Below are 18,481 nucleotides of genomic sequence, written 5' to 3'. Positions count from 1 at the left end.
CAAAATGGTGGATAACACGCTTTGCACAGAAATCAAATCACTCTTCTATACGCCTTCAATATTATTCAACAAGGTCTTCGCAGCTCCTTATTTTAATTAAATGAGATATGTAAAGCCTTGATGGTGGCTAATGGTGTCTAGGAGACCTTGAGGGTTGCCCGTGAGCACTGTCTTTCCAGCCCAATTTACAAAAGCTGCCACCCCGTTTGCCATACCTCCTAGATGTGCCTAGGAAGGCAATTCTGCCACTTAATCTCTAAAATGCTCGATTTCCCAGAAAACTAAACTACACTGTTGCAATTTTGAAGTAATAAAAAAAAAAAGATAACTCAAAGTAAACAAAAAACACAAACTAACACTACGGAATGTAGCATTTCAAACTTGGTAACATGCTTAAAATCAACAAAACACCCTTATTAAGAACTTAGGTCTGCTTGTTGTGATCTCTGCATGAACTTCTTTGCCGTGGACAAAAGAGAAGAAGAAGAATGTATGCTGCCAATGCATGATCCCGGCTGCGTCATGCCTAATTCGAAATTCAGAGTTTCTCCACTGTATTGCTTCATTTCACAAATCAGATGGCTTAACTGTAACACTAGTTGTGCAGCTTACACTGATCTATAGACACATCCTGTGCGTTATTCTGCATCTAGCAGTTTGCCTCAGAAAAGCCCATTGTTTATTAGAAAATGCTTTCCGGCCAGAGGCGGTGCCATAATGACTTAACGGTGTTGTGGACAAAAAAATAGTCCCACTGTTTCTAACTGCATAGACTCCAGCTCAGATGTTAGTTCACAATTGGGTTCAGGAGCAATAATCCCAGTGAATAGCCGCTGCTCTTAGCATATTTAGAAAGCAAGAAGGAAAAACCTATCCTAATTTTCTGCCTTGTACATTTGATTGGATCAGGTTGGGAGGGCAGAGGTACAAGGAAACAACGCACGAAAATAAAGAACACTACACTATTACTTTATGGGACACAAAAATAAAGCAAAAAAAAGTGACAAAAACAAACATTTTATTTTCCCGGCGTCTAGGCTGGGAAATCTTCCATCATAACGGACAGCATAATATTGATGTGTTGATGGTGGTTCTTGGTCGTCATAACGAGAAGCCTTTAGAAAGCGTATTTTGATTTTAAAGCGACTTTAGGTGCTTTTTAGGTCTCGCCTGACCCAGCGCATGCGCTGATCTGGCGAGAAATGTAGTAGGTGGGTTTTTAAAGTGCTACCCACATTTGTGTGCTGGCTACAAGCTTCAGTGCACGATGGCGTGCACACGCACAGCTGCTCCCCGCATTCCCCCCTCCCTTCTCGCCCAGCCATCTGCCTTTCCTGCGCCAGCCTTCAGCACCATCTTCGCCCCTCCCCCCGCTGCTGCGCGCACATCCTAGCGCGTCATCGCGATCACTTTCGCTTTCAGAGTGATTGCGATGACTTTCGCTTTTACGGCCGATGCTTGTTTCTTTTCCTTCCTTCTTGTATTTTCCATTTCATTCAGCTCCAGTTCTTTTTTCTCGTCTCCCCCGGTCTTCCCTTCGTCCTTTAGTCTCACATTCTCCATTCCTTCTTCTCTCACGCTCCTTCATATCTTTTCTACCTCTCTCCTTCTATGCTTCCATTGTTCCCTCCTTCTTTAATTTGTTCCCTTCCCTTTTTTCTTCGCTTCTTCCCCTTAACTACCTACCTCAATCTCTTGTCTCCACTTTTCTCTTCCCACACATTCCTTGTTCTCGCCACCCCTTACTCCCTCACCCATTCTAACTTCTCTTTCGTCGTCTTTCTGCCTCATTTCTCTCTATCATCTCTTCTGCAGTCCTTCCCTTTTCTCTCACTCCTTGATTGATTCTTTTCCGCCCTCACTCATTCCCTTGCGGCCTCCCTTCTCTTCCGCATTTCTTTATATCACTCCCCTTCCCTGCTTGTCTCCCTCACACGGACACCAACAGATAGCTTTCGGCAGCACGCCCCCAGGGCTCACAGACGCTGATCCTGGGATTGCATCAGAAAATGTAATCTAGTCTATTAACAATCGTGCCTAACCTGGCTCCTATAGGTCAATGCGAGTTGCTTCCGTGAAGTGTATAAGTGACCGCTGGATGTTCACAAAACAACAGTCAAAAGTTGCATTTCGTGTTCTACGCTGTGTGGATTGACAGTACCCAAGGTTTGTCTGATTTTCAGATTTAAATATTGTTTTAATCCTCATGCCACTTTTTAATTATTGTATACATTCTGTTCTTCTGCTGCTTGTCTCTTGCTTCCCTGACAGTTTTCATAATTATTTCATAATGGTTTGCATAACGGTGACAAGGCTATGTCTGTCATCTTTATGTTTAAGGTGTGCGTATAGTGCGGTGTTACAAGGATTCTCTTAGCTGCAAAAATGATTCTTGCACTGTCATTGAGTGTTGTGATTGTTCTCAAATCCATATTGGATATTTTATATTTTACTACCTTCCACTGCAAATTAAGATCTAATTGTGGTTAGAAAGTAATTTTAATTGATATTTGTTTTAACTCAATTAACCTGCTATGTTACGTTAACAGAGCTTTGTAAAATATTATGTTGCCAGAGCTGAATGATTGTGCTTTGGCTATCATATTTGCAGACTGCATGGTATATGTTCGAACTCAGGCTCTGTTATAACATGCCTTATGATCAGAGGCAGTGGAATTATGAGATTGTGAGGCTGCAGTGATTTTCGCATAATTATAGATTTGCCGCATTCGCCACATAATCTATCAACTGCTGCATAAGATGCATACTTTACCAAATAAAATTTGGTTTCTAGCTCACATGGCTCAAAATTTGCTAAAAATGCAATGGCACGTGTTGCCACTTGGTGAAAGGACCTCAGAGTGGAAGACGTGTTTTGTGATGTATTTTGAACATATAGCGCTTAGAAGTGAATTCATATAATCTATTCACGTTAAGCCGCGATTCATGTTTATTTTAGTTCCTAGTTCCTTTGTTCCCTTGTTCTGTGCCATACGCGGTGAGTTGAACAAAAACAACTTCACTTATGCCAGAAGCGGGCAAGCCCCACCATCCTGCGTCTGCCTGTCTGTGTCAAAATGTGCTACATATCACATGGCTTCACACTGAACGTGATCTAAGATATACCTTTCTCCCTTTTTTTTTTTCTTTTTTTTTTTTTTTTTGTCCTCATTTGCCTAACACGCAATGATGGACAGGCCAACCACCCCACTCGTACACAAATTAATGTAGTGGTGGCATACCAACTCCAACATCCAAGGGGCTTTCACAAACTCCATCTAGGCATGTTACAGCCTGCAGGACCGTTAGTGGACCAAGACAAACAAAATCCCGGTCAAGGAGTATTCAAGGCATAATCATAGGACCCGGGGAAAAAAAAAAAAAAAAAAAACCCCGGACACTATCGCCATTCGATCAGCAGGTTCCAAAAACTTAGATTGTGTTTACTGCATGATCTGTTAAGGTCCGCTCTAGATGTCTCGTATAGCGATGAAAGCCACCCTGAGTGTAGTGGGGCTGTTTTCTCCGTCCAGTGAATACAGATTTGTCTTCTGGCCAATAGCATTGCATAGAAGAGGAAGGACCTTGCCTTGCCAATGATGTTGTCATCCAAACCAAAGATGACAAGTGGTAGGGTTATTGACAAGGATACGTTTAGTATGGAATTCAGGGTGTTCTTCACTTCTTCCCAAAAGCCGGCGATGACCGGGCAGTCCAAAAACATATGTACATCACAGGCCTCGCTGTAATTACATTTGTTGCACTTTTTATCTGGGAGAAATTTGGAGAGTCTCAACGGGGTTATATATGCACGATGTGCTGAAAATAGCTGATTTCGTTTTAGCCATGATGGTTTTACAATTTTATGAAGTAAATCAAAAGATTTAAGCCAGAGCTCTTCACAGTGTATGCCAGACACCCCCCCCCATAGCTGGTCTGGGAGAAGGAACTCTCCATCACTTTCCTCCATCAACTGCCAATACCATTTAGCTACTTCTTTCCCTCCCGATGGAGATTCCACTAGTTGTTGCTCTAGGATGCTGGCCTTCCCTAGGTGGGGGTCTGTACGACTTTGGGCTCTAGCCCAACTTTCCAATTGGATGAATTTGAATCTGGAGAGTCCGGGCCCTACAGATTCATATAATTGGGGCCAAGCTATTAATGCCCCTTCCTTAAATAGCTGACCCCATCTCCTGATGCCAGCTTGTTGTATTATGGAAGACAGACTATCCTTCAGACATATTGGGAGACCTGGCGAGTCCCAGATTGGAGAAAAATCCGAATAATAAGACAGCCCTAATCTCTTCCTAATACTAAACCAAGTTTTGGCCCATGAGTGTAAAATTTTTAACTTGATTTTTTTGAAGAATTTCTGGCTCCCAAATTTGAACAAAAAACCCTCTGCCGACAGATTCACCCCCATCAACATTGCTTTGTATATCGACCCAGGTTGAAGGTTAGATGGCATTTTTAGAAGCATCCTAGAATGTGACAGCAGGAATGCCCAGGCGTAATACAGTAAATCTGGCAAGGCGAGCCCACCCTTCTCCCTTCTTCTCCTCAACTTCTTCCAAGCTATTCTGGTTGTTTTATAGTTCCATATGAAGGAGTTTATTTCTTGTTGACATTTTTCAATTAATTTGGGGTCGAATGCCAGAGGGATCGCATTAAAAATAAACGTAAACTTAGGGAGAATGGACATTTTTACCAAGTTCACCCTACCCGTTATAGAAAGTGACAGATGAGACCAAGATTTTAGAAGTTTTTTAGTCTCGATATAAATTCTATTTAAGTTAGTTTGTCCTATACTGTCCATTTCTTGAGTAATTCTTATACCAAGATATCGGATGGAAGTGGAAATATTTACCCCCAGCTGTATATCCGGTAAGTTCCAGACCATTATTTCGCTCTTCTAGAGTTTATTTCGTACCCAGAGATGAGACCAAACTCTTCTGCCCGCTTGATGACTACGGGAAATGCCTTTACTGGATCTGAAGTAAAGATCAAGATGTCATCCGCATAGAGAGCAACCCGACTTTCCCACTCTCCAAAGCTAAAAGATGAAATATTAGCCTCCTCACGCAAAAGCTGGGCAAATGGTTCTATGTATAGGTTGAATAGGAGAGGGGAAAGTGGGCAGCCCTGCCTCGTACCTCTAGTTATATTAAAAGAGTCTGTCAAAACCCCATTGATCAATAGTCTGGCCGAAGGAGTATTATAGAGCTGCTTTATAGTTCTACAAAAACCTTCCCCACAGTTGAATTTTTTAAGTACGTCTATGAGGTAGAGCCAGTTTACTCTGTCAAATGCTTTAGTTGCATCCAGAGTTAGAGTGGCCATAGGTAGGGAGAAGGCAGAAGCAATATCTATGGCTCCTATTAGTTGGTGTGTTAGGTCGACTAATTGTCGACCTTTAATGAACCCTTTTTGATCCTGATGGACTATAGTACCAATAACACTCGCCAATCTAGCTGACATGATTGTTGCAAAGATTTTATAATCGTTATTTAATAGTGATATTGGTCTATATGACCCGCACTCGAGGGGAGATTTCCCCGGCTTCGGGATAAGTATAATTGTAGCCTCCCCCCAAGATTTGGGCGGCGACTCCCCATCTATTAAGATACCATTAAATAAGGACATCAACACAGGGGCTAAGACATTCTCCAGGGATCTATAAATCTCCCCTGGCAGCCCATCTGGGCCAGCCGCTTTCCCTTTTTTTTGTTGATGAATGGCTTTGATCACTTCCGCCTCTGTGATATCGGACTCCAAGGCCTTACTTTGAATTATCGAGAGAGATGGGAGGGTAATAGCTTCCAGCCAGCTGTCTCTTGCTTGTTGGTCATTAGGAAGGACCTCCTTGTATATTTCCTCGAAAAATAAAAAAAAAAAAAAATAAAAAAAAAAAAGAGTAAAAAAAGATATACCTTTCTCCCATGCCTTGTTCATGTTTTACTTTCCATTCGATGCTCAGTGAATACAAGTGGAGACTGTGGATGCTGTGATTACAGCAGCATCTCACCAGACCTGGTCATTGACCATTTGAGAGCCCTTCTACGTGGATTGTTTTTTTGGGTGTTTTTTGTTTGGAAATCCCTCTGATTTGGCTATGCCGGGATTTTGATCTGAACCACTGGGACAGCTTGCAGTAGAAGCAAAACACCTTTATATGCCCAGATTTGGTCTTGTAGGAATATATGAAGCCTCATTTGCCCTTGTATTTCTGCTTATACTTGGCCAGCCAACTTGACGAACGAAGCACATATTGCCAGTCAGTTTCCGCATTTACATGCTCATTTTATATTGCCCCATGAATCTTCATGAATCTATGTGGGCTATTTCTATTCATGATGTACAATTATCTTCTACTAAGTAAGATAATGAAGGTATGAGTAGGGCCTAAGAATTTCAAAAGCAATGGTAGAACATGATATTTTGATGCAGAGAAGGTGTGTACAACATTGGCGGCTTTTTGCATTGAACATATCCGCCCAGGTGATGTTAGTTGTAAATGCATATAATAAAATCACCTTGTGTTATGGAACCTCTCTGTGATACGAATCTATCAACAGTGTGTATATTTTTTACAAGAGAACTCCTAACAAACACTGCAATAACTGGGCAGATTGTTGCTTTACATGTGTGTATCTGCATCTCCGTGCTTCCACGCGACAAATTGACTTCCAGTCTTGGCTTTAGCTCAGTACAATCCATGCAGCCATTAATCCTTTCGCAGCAGATGCTGTACAACATGAGCCATATGATAGGTATGCTGTTTTTGTGTAACGAGACACATGAGACATGGATTGAATTCAATTGCAGCTGGGTATTTTTTTTCACAACAGCTACTAGATCACCAATGTTGGGCTAGCTATCAGTCATACTCTGTCAGTGCAGAGTCTTAGAGTAGAGCTTAGTTTATGGGTTTCAAATGCACAGCTTAATCGTGTTTCTTTCTCCATGATGCATTCCTCAGTAAAGTTGTTTGTCATCTTATTGTTTTAGGCTTAAAAATGGCCCTGACCATGATTCTTCAGGCTGTTCAATACTCTAGTGACTCAGTCACACACAGACTGTTATAGTGCTGTTAACTTGCATGGAGGAACTTGTCTTACTGGCTGTGCATTAAAAAGCCTTGGAAATGTTTCCATAAATGTTTCGGGAGGCAAGCATGTATTACCGAATCGGACGGCATGACACAGTGTGTAGTAATTGTATAGCTCATCAATCTCTGGTGACATAGCACCCAGGATAATGTGCTGCATGGCTGTACACTTATAAGAACCCAAAAGCAAGACCTATTGGCTATGCCAATGCTTGTTAATGAAGTGACCGCTGCTCGTGTAACAGAAGACATACATCAGCAAGCTGGCAGAGAAAATAGTAGCTCTTCCTGAAGACAAATTGAGATTTTATTTTCAGCATGTTTTCTCACAACAGTGTTCCAGGGGGCGCATACTGTATTCTCTAATGGTTTTTAACCGGCAGAAACTTGCCCACTAGTGTTCCATTTAACAGAATATTCCAGCCACCCCTGCAGGTACAAAGGGAAAATGTGGGGTAACCGATGGACGGCATGTGCAGGAGCGAGCAGATACATGGGATAACAAATCCAGACATTGCTCATCATTGGGTTAAACATGCTCTGAAATGTCAACCCCCTGAAGTTGGGTTAACGATAATTATTTCTGGTGCTGGCCTCGTACAGTAAAACTTGATAAAGCCATTTCCTAACAATACTTGAAATGAACAGGTTTGGAAGGCACTGTTTAAGTAAATGAAAAAATAAGGCATTGGAGGTGGGACTTGACTAGAGTACAACGGAAGCACAACACTTCCGTCCTATGCAGGAAATGGACACAAGTATCTAACAGCACAGGGGAGATCACTGGGACAAAGGGAGTGGGCTAAAGGAACTGCAACTTGGGAGCCACTTGAAAAAATCCTATTTAAATAGCCCTCTTCTGTTTCCCACGCTGGTGTATGCTTAACAGGCCTTTGCCTTCTTTCATAAACCAGGGACATCTACTGCCCTGTATAGATGCTGCCTACTTCATATTCAAAGAAAATCAGTCAATAAGTGGCGACCTGCCTGGATACACAACCCAACAGCATCATGTAGTACAAATGACTTCTTCAGCCTGGTTCATTAGCAAAGCAGATGTATGGAGAAAGAACTTCTGACTGATGTGCCCATTAAAAGGGTGAAACCGGTCCTGCGTTGCTTGTGTTCTGGTTCAGGTAAGGCCTGGCATTTCGGGCTGGACTGCACCAACTGAACAGGGTCAAGACTGATTTGTATACAGCTGGGTCCATACTGAGGTGAAATGGTGGGCTGGGGTGTGGCCAGAGTAATTACCACTAGCTGAGATTAATTCAAGCATTCCTTCATTACTTTTTGTATACTGGAGAAAGAACCTAGCCTTCAGAAGCTTAAACCGGCAGCAGTTCTTAGAAGTACATTCTGAAAGAATTTAATGGAGATACCTATTGGGGCTGAGCATGGCGCATAGACCAATTGTCTACCTTTCACACATCAAAGAAGATACAATAATGTAGGAGAACATAAAACATTGATGAAATGCATGAATGAATCTTAACCAGTGGCAATGCACTGGATAGCATTCCATTACATTATAGATTTGCTCACTGTGCTATTACACATGGCACCTACCCTGTGCATAGCAGTCTTGGCCGCCACAGAAGATGGGCCTCATAGATCGCTATGCCACAGTGACTAAAACTGCACCTTACTGATAAGAAAAATAATGCTAAATACATCTGGGGGACTTGCATTCCTTTTAGTTGGGAGCAGGAAAGCATGGCCAGGACTGTCTTGGAAGGGAGTAAGACGACTGGCACATGGTGAACCCCATGTCTGTAATGACATGGGACGAAATAATGATGGTATAGAATGCACACAAGTAATTATCAGTGGCGGAGGTTAACTTGAACATTACACCCATTACTTTGTGTTGCTACACGTTACCATTGGGTCAAAGATCACATGCTCCTCCTGCAATTCATCACAGTGCTAGCATCCAGGATTCTGATATCTCTAACCTTCAAAACCTCCTACACACAACTGTGACCAACATTTGCAGACAATTCATCTTGTACTCTGCAGTGTGTCACAAGCTAACCACAATCACCAATCATTAACAGCATGCACAAACTTCAAGTACAATATATGGCTTATCCCCATCTCTACAATCATTCTAGAGGTGCTTGTCCACAGGCTACAGCATGCAACACCTCAACCACTAACAAGTTGGAGGAGCCTATTCAGGAGTACACAACCCTAACTGCTTGCAGTTCCTCACATTCTGCTTCCCTCCTCTGCACTCAAACGCCATAAAACATCAAGCCCATCCTAAAGGAAACCACTCAGCAGCACAGTCAACGCCGTCTCCTCATCTTGCTTCCACAACCTCCGCATGCTCCGCAAGATCTTCAGATGGATCCCGACCGAGACCAGGAAGACTGTCACCCAGGCCCTCGTCACCAGCAGACTAGACTACGGAAACACCCTCTACGCCGGTACAACAGCCAAGCTTCATAAAAGACTTCAGCGTATCCAGAACGCCTCCGCCCGTCTCATCCTGGACGCCCCCCGACGCAGCCACATCTCGAGCCACCTGAGAGACCTGCACTGGCTCCCTGTCAACAAGAGGATCATGTTCAGACTCCTCACCCACGCACACAAATCCCTCCACGACCTGGGCCCAAGGTACCTCAACGACCGCCTGACCTTCTACACGCCCACCCGACAGCTACGACCTGCGAACCTCGCCGTCGTCCCTCGCATCCAGAGAGCCACCGTCGGAGGAAGATCCTTCTCCTACCTGGCGGCTAAGACATGGAACTCCCTGCCCGCCCACCTGCGGCTGACCGAGGACCACCTCGCCTTCAGGAAACAGCTCAAGACCTGGCTGTTCGAGCAGTAGCAGACCCCTCCCCCAAGCACATTGAGACCCTTCCGGGTGAGTAGTGCGCGATACAAATTCCTTGATTGATTGATTGATTGAGCCTCTAACTACTCCAATTATTTATTTCTCATGAACTTCAACCAAGACCCTGATGTCATAGTGAACCTCAAACTACATGTTAATGAGTCACCTCATTTTAAAGTAATTGCTCTAAAAAATCGAGGACCTAACAGGTCGCTTTACAAACTATCAACACCTCTAGTTTTAGGCTTGGGGTACAATGGAGAAGGATGCACAATTTGATCTGAGTTGTGCGGCCGCACAAACATAAGCCTTTAAATAAAAAGATTTTATAAAACGAATACAAGTACAGTTCATTCACTGCTCTCAGGTGGCCCCTCTGGTAGTCATTATAAAAATAACAAGCGTACACTTGACATTTTTCACAACGTGAGAGTTCCTTATATATCGGACATTTAAAGCCATCTACCCCAAAATGGTTACGGTTGAGATGTTTGTGCTTTTGAAGGAGGGATATTTTCAAACATTTTTGCAGCGCTGTAGTTCAAATGGATCTAACTCTTTTGCATCATAAAGCATTTCACAAGCTACAAATTAGACTTTCACTACATCTAATGTAACGATCCGGCCACTAGACTAAGTGTGGGAAAGACACGACTATTTATCAATGTTTAGGTTGAAATGCTCAAAAAGCTTTGATCTGCTTCTCGCTCAGCCAAGAGATAACACTGCAAAACAACCCAGAGTTCTGTTTAGCCTTACAGAATTGATGTCTCGGTTGCCAGTATAAGAGCCAATGGAGACATAAGACTCTACTGTGGTGGCAGTCAACACAGGAAGAGAAGGCAGCCATCTTGTGGAAGTCTTCACCACTCAATTCTGTGAATGGCATTACTGGCATGATGGAAACTTCTGTCACTGAAGAGTTGGAATATTTCGTTTAACTCTTGTAAAGAAAGGAATGAAAATGAGCAGTCTTGCATCTTGAAAGCACTTCTGGATTCACGTGCTGTGCATTTTTCTGCCTTGTCCCTAATTTCTCTTGTTTCTTGTCCTTTTGGGTGTCCACCAGTATGTGGGTATAGTCCTCCCTCTACGACATCAAATGTAGATCCACTGCATGGTCGGTGTCTTCAGATTCTTTTGTCCCCTTGGTGACCTGCACTGTTCTAGGGCTTTGTACCTAATCATAATTGCAGCCATTTCACCTTGCTGAACACTCTCACCTCTTCTAGGGGAGGTAGCAGGGTTTCATGTGAAACCAGAAAAGTCTTCAAGCTGCAAAACTACTCTTATGCTCAAATCCCCTTTTTGTTTCGTAGTGTGAATGTTTTCTTGATTCACACGCTGTTCACTGATTATGCAGCAGTATTTCCTGCACTTGGGATGCTGGGCTATGCTGAGTGTATGTTTTCTTATAGGCATCTTAAGACCTTCTGCGCCATCTGAGCTTCTCTATCACCTTGAATGCCTACGCACCAGTGCTCTGTGACAAGGTGTACTGATGATCATGTGTCTGCCTTGCAAATATTTATTGATACATTAGCCATCAAGGTTACGGTGGCTTCTTTTTAGGTCTCGCGCCTAGCGTTGCAGTGGGCAGCACTGCTCGTGCAGCGAGACCCCTCTTGTAGGGGGTTTGAAAACGGATCTAATAATCGCACACGCTCGTGCGTGTGCTTTTCCTTTTGGCCCACGCTATTGGCCTTTGTGTGCGTCTTTTTATCAAAGACAGCACGCAATTGGCCAAAGGCGGGCACATTGCTCCACCCATGGCCTATTGGTGTCTGTTACGCGCACCACTGCCATGTGGTTTCAATTATCGTGCCCAGACACAGGCGCGATTATTGAAACCACATGGCTCGCTGTGGCACGCGCTCGCGAGCTCACCTTCTGCTCCTACATTTATACACACACACACAAAGTCCGATGTCAACATTTAAAGCAAATACCACTGCTTTGCAATCAAAGGTTGTTGGACAAATTAACGTGAGTGACAAGGCACCATACCATGTCAGTTTTAAAGTCTCTGTGTCACCTCAATTCAACAGCTGTTGTGGGGGAGAGGGAGACAGGACAAATAGAGCTGGGGCCCCGGCCCCGTGTGGCCCCTCTCTAAAGTGGCCGTGTATAGTATACTTCAGAGGAGTACCACATCTGGTAATTTTGATCTTTCCCTTGGTCTATTGTTTGTCAGAGAACCTTCAGCCCCCACCCGCGCCTTATATTGTTGTGTTTTCCTTGCACAAGAGATTGCCAGAGTGTACGTGGTGGTGGACAGAGCGGAGCGCTGCACCTTTAAATTTCCTCGGCAGGCCGAGATGGCATCACATGAATGCGCTGCTCCCGCAGAGGAGCTGGGGGCTCGATTCTGTTAGGATGCCCGGCTGCAGATCCTGTGCTGGAGAAACACCGGCTACAGCCTCGAAGCTCCCAGGTAAACAAGGGCTCCTGCCGAACACCCTTGACCTTTTGGAGATTACTTGATCCTCGCTTTGTCAAGCCACGAAAGGGCAGTCTTAGTGGCCAATGACGTTTTATTCTGTTTAGCAGCTTATTCCTAAAACCCACCACTGCGTCTCATGAGAGGTAATCGATGTCTTCCTTGCAAAATGTCCTTAACAGGAATCTCACCCCGAGCTGTTGCTTTTTTTCTCAAACCGCATCTCAAATGATTGTGTTTTATTTCTCTTTGCGCCCTTGTTCCGATCCCCTTGTGATACCGTGGTACCCACCTGTAGGCTGGCTCGGTGCCTCCTTGTGGTTATCAGATGTGATCAGGAACAAGCTCTGTGCGCCAACAAATCACCAGCTTATGGTGCATCAGTCTAGTTTTTTCAGTGGAAGAGAGCTAAAACTACAACTCCCAGCATGCGTCTGTTAAAAGGAAGATGCTAGCTAGAACGGTTAGTGTGCTCAGAATTTTGTGTGGATAAATGGTGTGCAAGAAGGACGTAATATTTTGGGTTGACAGGCGGACAAATGTAAGGAACATCAGGCAGTATACAAGAAGACCCTGAAACAAACGTCACTGCACAGATGTCTTAGTCTGTGTTTTGTACTGACACAAACTGTTGCGATTACCCTGTCATTCATCCGCTTCTCTGTAACTCCATAATAGTCGTTATGTGGTGACTCCCTAGTAGCATTTCCAGCTGATTCCTGTTGTTTCTTTTGTCATTTGATGTCCTTTAGTTTCTGATATTGTTAATTGACGAGTTTCATTTCTCTTTGCTTGGCTATTGGTAGACACATTTGTAGTAAATAGGCTTACAAAATCCTAGTAGCTTTTTATGTCACTTGCTATCTTAGTGGTATTAATGTCATCACCCTTAAAATGATGAAAGGCAGCGTATGCACACAGGAGTCTTTTGAAAATGTATCCTCATTGACAACATATTGCCATTCAAGTACCAGGTTAGCAAAGCTCCTGAAGCATAGTTAAGACAGAGTATAGAATGCGACCATCCTTAGAAAAGCTGTATGTAGTTAATTATTCTGAAGTGCCGCGGTTATATTAAGTTCCACACGTGACGGCTTTAAGTACACAATTTACGTTTATACATTTTTTGCATCATTTTTGACCGGTATTTTGTATGTCTTGATCCCGGTCACGTGAATTGTTCTCTCCATTCAGTTGGATTGTTCAGTCTGTAGAAGGGACTTTGCTCAGCTAACACAGGTAATGCCCCTGGACAGCCAGTGAGCTTGGGGCTTTTGTAAGGCCTAGAATGCCATAGCAGATCATATGACAGGCGGGTGAAATATATGATCAAGTTCACATAACTGTTAGTCTTGAGGAACTTGGGTGAGAAGTGGGTTTCGTCCTGTTGTGTAGCAGGGGCGCCCCTAGAGGGGTCTGTATTTTGCGAACTCTGTTCTTGCACAAAAGCTGTTAGTTTTGGTGGGCACCGGATGACGATACTGCTCAGCTATCTCCTCTCGGCCAACGCCCAACCGGATGCACAGTGGACTAGCTGCACAGGGTTGGTTGAGTGTTGCGTGCACGGGAAGAGGAAGCAGCTACCTACGTTGGTTGGCCGAGTTGATATTAGGTGGCAGGGTGTTGGTTTCTGGCGCTACTAAGCTGCTCTCCCGTTCACCCTGTGGCACGGCCTAGCCCTTTATACCCCTATAGTTGTTGCTGAGTTCAAAGTGGATGGGACCAAGGCTGTAAATACATCGTTTCAGCAAAAAACATAACTATAAAAACATGAATTATAGACTACTGAAAATTATGCACAACCTAGACATATTAAAATAGAGTGCCTTTAGCATCAACGTGTGCAATTGATAATGCAATAATAATCTCACATGGTACATACTGTTTCCATTGGATGGCATCCGCATCAGCTCTTCCTCAAAATAAGCCATGCAGACCGGAAGTAACGTGCTAAGGAAGAGTATATTATTTGATCATCCGTTCTACGGCAAAACAATTGTGCTTCAGTGCATAATGTTATATGGAAGGATTGCAAATAACAGAAAAAGTTATTTGCGTCGAGCAGCCAGCGACTTTTTGGCATAAAAGTGCATCTCAGCGCCTAGAATCAGAAAGAGTTGAACCTCACGTTTTATTGATTTAAGGGTAATTGGTGGATTTATATAAATGTTCTGACACAAAGTCTTAATTTTAACTAAAGACCCGAATGAGTTTGGTCCGGATACGAGAAGAGACACAATAAAATGGAGGTTCATACTTATCAGGGATCTTAACTAATAGATGCATCACTCCAAGAACTGAGAGGCCTTGTTAAAGTGAAACATGTGTCGGCAACTAGATACAAGAATATCTCGATTCATTGTTTAAAAGAATTTGGGATGGATGAAATACGAAAATATCATCAGAATAAACACAATATTGAACTAAAAGTTCATTTTAATTTGCCTTCCTTTCTCGTATGTGTTTAGGATTACTGTAAAGAGTATATGTGTTTATCTGAAAGGACGGTAGCCTGCTGTTGGCCTTTAGTGTTTCACTCTTTCTAGCTCCCTGAAAACCTTTGCGCTTAGAGTCATTGGGCCTTCAGAATGTGCGAGGGGGGAGGTCTTTCTGGCCAAGTCAATGTGGCAAACACCTGTACCCAAGTCTGTTGAGCCTAAGCTTGAATAACATTTGGGGGTGTAGTCACTGCTGCGTTCTCTTCACCCGTGTGTTTGCTGTCAAAGGCCTTGTTTACTGGGGGAGCCAGGGAAGGGTCAGCTGCCACCTCCAAGGCCATCTCACACACAAAAAAGCATTTGCAATGCAATAGGTCTCGCATTACAGAAAGTTTGAGCTATTGGCATTGCATTATTGTTTGCAACAGCAATAGCTCAAACTTTCAGTAATGCGAGACCTATTGCATTGCAAATGATTGTTTCTTAGTGGTGTGAGCTGTTTGTCTTTCTTCCAAAGCGACCCGACTAGTTTTTGTTAAGTTTGAAAGGTCTGTACAAGCCACCCTGCGATTGTCCCTTTTGTGGCATGTAACTCAATGTTTGCAGGTGTAAATGGGATAAATATTTGATTACCTTTCCCATTATGTCTTGTTTTTTGCATGTGATACAGTACTGCTCTCCTGACAGCTAATGTTTGCAGGTGTTTTTATAGCTTTGGAAAAAAGATGGCAGTTGTACCGTTTGATTAAGGCGGGAATTAAATATCACCTTGAGTGAAAGGAAAAAAAACATGTGGATTTGTCCTCATGACAACCACACCTTTGCTTATTTGTAGGTACGGTTCATATACTGCGAGTGCCTGCAATTGACTAACGCTTGGCAGCAATGTAAAGGTAGGCAGGGACGTTTTCATGGTTATGAATTTTCATTGTGCGTCATGCAATGGCTCAAGTGGTGCCTTCATCATTTGTGTCAGAACTAACTTATGGTTCCACACTGGTGTGATGGCTGACCTTGGTGGAACAATTCTCTTTTCCCTATTCAAAAAAGTCTTTTATAGACTGGTGTGGTGAAGAAACTTTAACCAGTGGCGCCTCCCATGTATCAATTATGAGTGCACAATGTACAGTGATAAATGTGTATGAAAGCGTCCTAAGAAGTACGTCAGGTACCGGATTACAGGGGTGTGTACAGTTAGATTATGTCTCAGACTCTCCTTACTGCACCAGTGGATAATCTGTTTCACTGAGTAGAGCAGCATTTGTGTGCAGGTCTCCAGGGCCCTCTCAGTACTTCCAAGTACCTTTGGGGTGGCCTAGGAGCGACGCCACTAGACTGAGACTGACTGGCTTTATATTACATATTCGTCCCTACTCCGGTGCACTGCAACTGGTCCCGTCTGGGAAACTGGCTGGTATAGTCCTTGTTTTAAAAGAAGGTAGACAAACCTTCTCCAGCTTGTTATAGGCTGATCTCACTAATTGATTCCACTGTAAAAATCTTAGGGCAAGTTATTTTCTCCCGCCTAGTAGTCTGGACACCGGAAAACTACATTTTGTCTAAAGTTCAGTTTGGCTTCAGAACTAGGATAGGAAATGTGTAACAAGCTATAAATCTCCATCTTATAGTGAGGAAACGTGTTGGCTAAAAAAGGGGGCCTTGCACTTGGCTTTTCTTGATTTAACAAGTGCATTTGACTTAGGAAACTGAGAAAAACTTCGGATTATAATTGAGAAAACTGGTGTTGATGCAGACCTCCTTAATTTAATCTTACGAGTACACCATGATCTGAAAGTCGCTGTGCCTTTTAGGCGAAGAGGTGCGAGACAGGGCTGCATCTGAGCCCCTTTCTTGTTACTACTATACATAAATGGAATAAGCATTCACTTAATAAGGTCAGGAAAGGATCTCCCCAAATAAGGAACCCAACCAACACCGATCATTCTTAATGCAGATAATGTGGTTTTGATTCCACGCACAGCCAATGGCCTGCAAGATCTTTTGGATCATTTTGAGGGCTTTATGAACAACCTAGACTTCAAAGTCAATTAAGCTGAGTATTATGAAATGAAGTGCCGACCTATTATCAATAAATCAAAGCGCTTCGCAATGCGAGGTTCGTCCTTATAGAAGACTACAAATTTGAATTACTTAGGGTTAACTTTTAGCTCAATCCTCTTATGGAAATCCCTCCTCTTGGTGAAAACTTGGCAGGAACATTGAGGCCATCTTTCGCTTTTCTAGAAAATTATAACAGAAACCGATAGTAGAGATAACTCTTTACAAACCAAAAACTCCACACATTTTAATTGCCACCAGGAGTTGCGATAACCCTAAATTGAGAATCAGATTGGTATAGCCCACTTCTCTTGTGGATAAAATGTTAGTTGAACCCAAAGGCGACATTAGGCAGGTCATGTATTACTGACTGCCTACCATTAGAAAAGCCATTAGGATACATTGGTTTGCCTACTTAAAATGTACTTGTATAAATTGGGCTTAAAGGAAATGTTCCTAAATCCTCAAAACCTTGGTGCAAACAGCAAGGAGACTGTAAAACAACATTACGCGGAGCTTCGTCTAATGCTAAGTTATTGAGAGCACAAACCATGCAAACTATTGATAACTATTTACAGGTGTCAACTGTCAGTAATATTGAACCTTCTTTATTGAGGATTGAAAATCCTAATTATAGGTCATATCTTACATTAATATTAAACCTAATGCATTTTAAATTTGCTTTTCTCTCTCCATGCTTGTGGCAGTACGACTTGTCCCCATGCCACTGTAACAATACAGAGAAACAGAGCACTTGTCACTTTTTTCTGTTGTGCACTTTATATTCAGTCCCAAGATCCACCTTTTTGAAACCTATATTTGAAATGCTAACAGACATTTCAGGCTGGGTTGGAAGTTTTACAAACAAACACTCTTTCCTAAGATATCTGTTTTGCAGTATTCCATTTTATTAGGAGTGTTGTAGCCATCAGGAAACGTTAAGAATGTATATACTGATATTGATACCTATTTTATATGTCTTAAATCCTCAGAAAATGTGCTAGCTGCGAGGACGCCGCATGTATTTCGATATTTTAAGATTTTATGTATTTTCTATTGTTTTGTGATTATTGCTTGGAATGAGCTTTTAACGTTTATTATGGCTTTCAAAATGTTATATATTATTTTTTATGACTTCTGTACACAGAAATGTCTTTTAAATTGCTGTTATGGCTCTTGCTGAATAAATAAAGAATGACTGTAGTAGTAAAACTTTATTTCGACCGTACGGCCATAAAAGTAGAAAATAAAATGTATGCACATATATAATAACAATTAAAAGCAATATGTACATATCACATAGATAAAAGCAATATGTACAAATCACATAGCTAAAACTTCCAAGTTACAAAATAAAGTGCATTGGAAGAAAAAGGTCATCCAATTAAAGTGCATAGCAACATAGCACATAAAACTATACATACGTGATTAAAAGGTACTACAATAAAAAAACACACAAACATTTAGAAAGTAGTTCTACAAGTAAAACACAATTTGTGCAAAGATTACAATATCAAAATGAACCTAATACTACCAGCAAATTACATGCCCCAAACAGATACAATATAGTCCAAATTAACATATGCTTA

General features: G+C 42.5%; 1 protein-coding gene across 2 annotated transcripts in view; it reads right to left on the bottom strand.

The window, feature by feature from the left end:
- Nucleotides 1-18,481, bottom strand: part of DIP2B (DIP2 acetate--CoA ligase B (putative)) — a 768,291-nt gene that overhangs the window by 416,544 nt on the left and 333,266 nt on the right. The gene's annotated exons all lie outside the window — the stretch shown is intronic.

Source organism: Triturus cristatus, chromosome 4_1 (assembly GCF_964204655.1).
Source record: "Triturus cristatus chromosome 4_1, aTriCri1.1, whole genome shotgun sequence".
In the NCBI taxonomy this organism is placed as follows: domain Eukaryota; kingdom Metazoa; phylum Chordata; class Amphibia; order Caudata; family Salamandridae; genus Triturus; species Triturus cristatus.
This window is presented reverse-complemented; position numbering and strand designations above follow the sequence as displayed.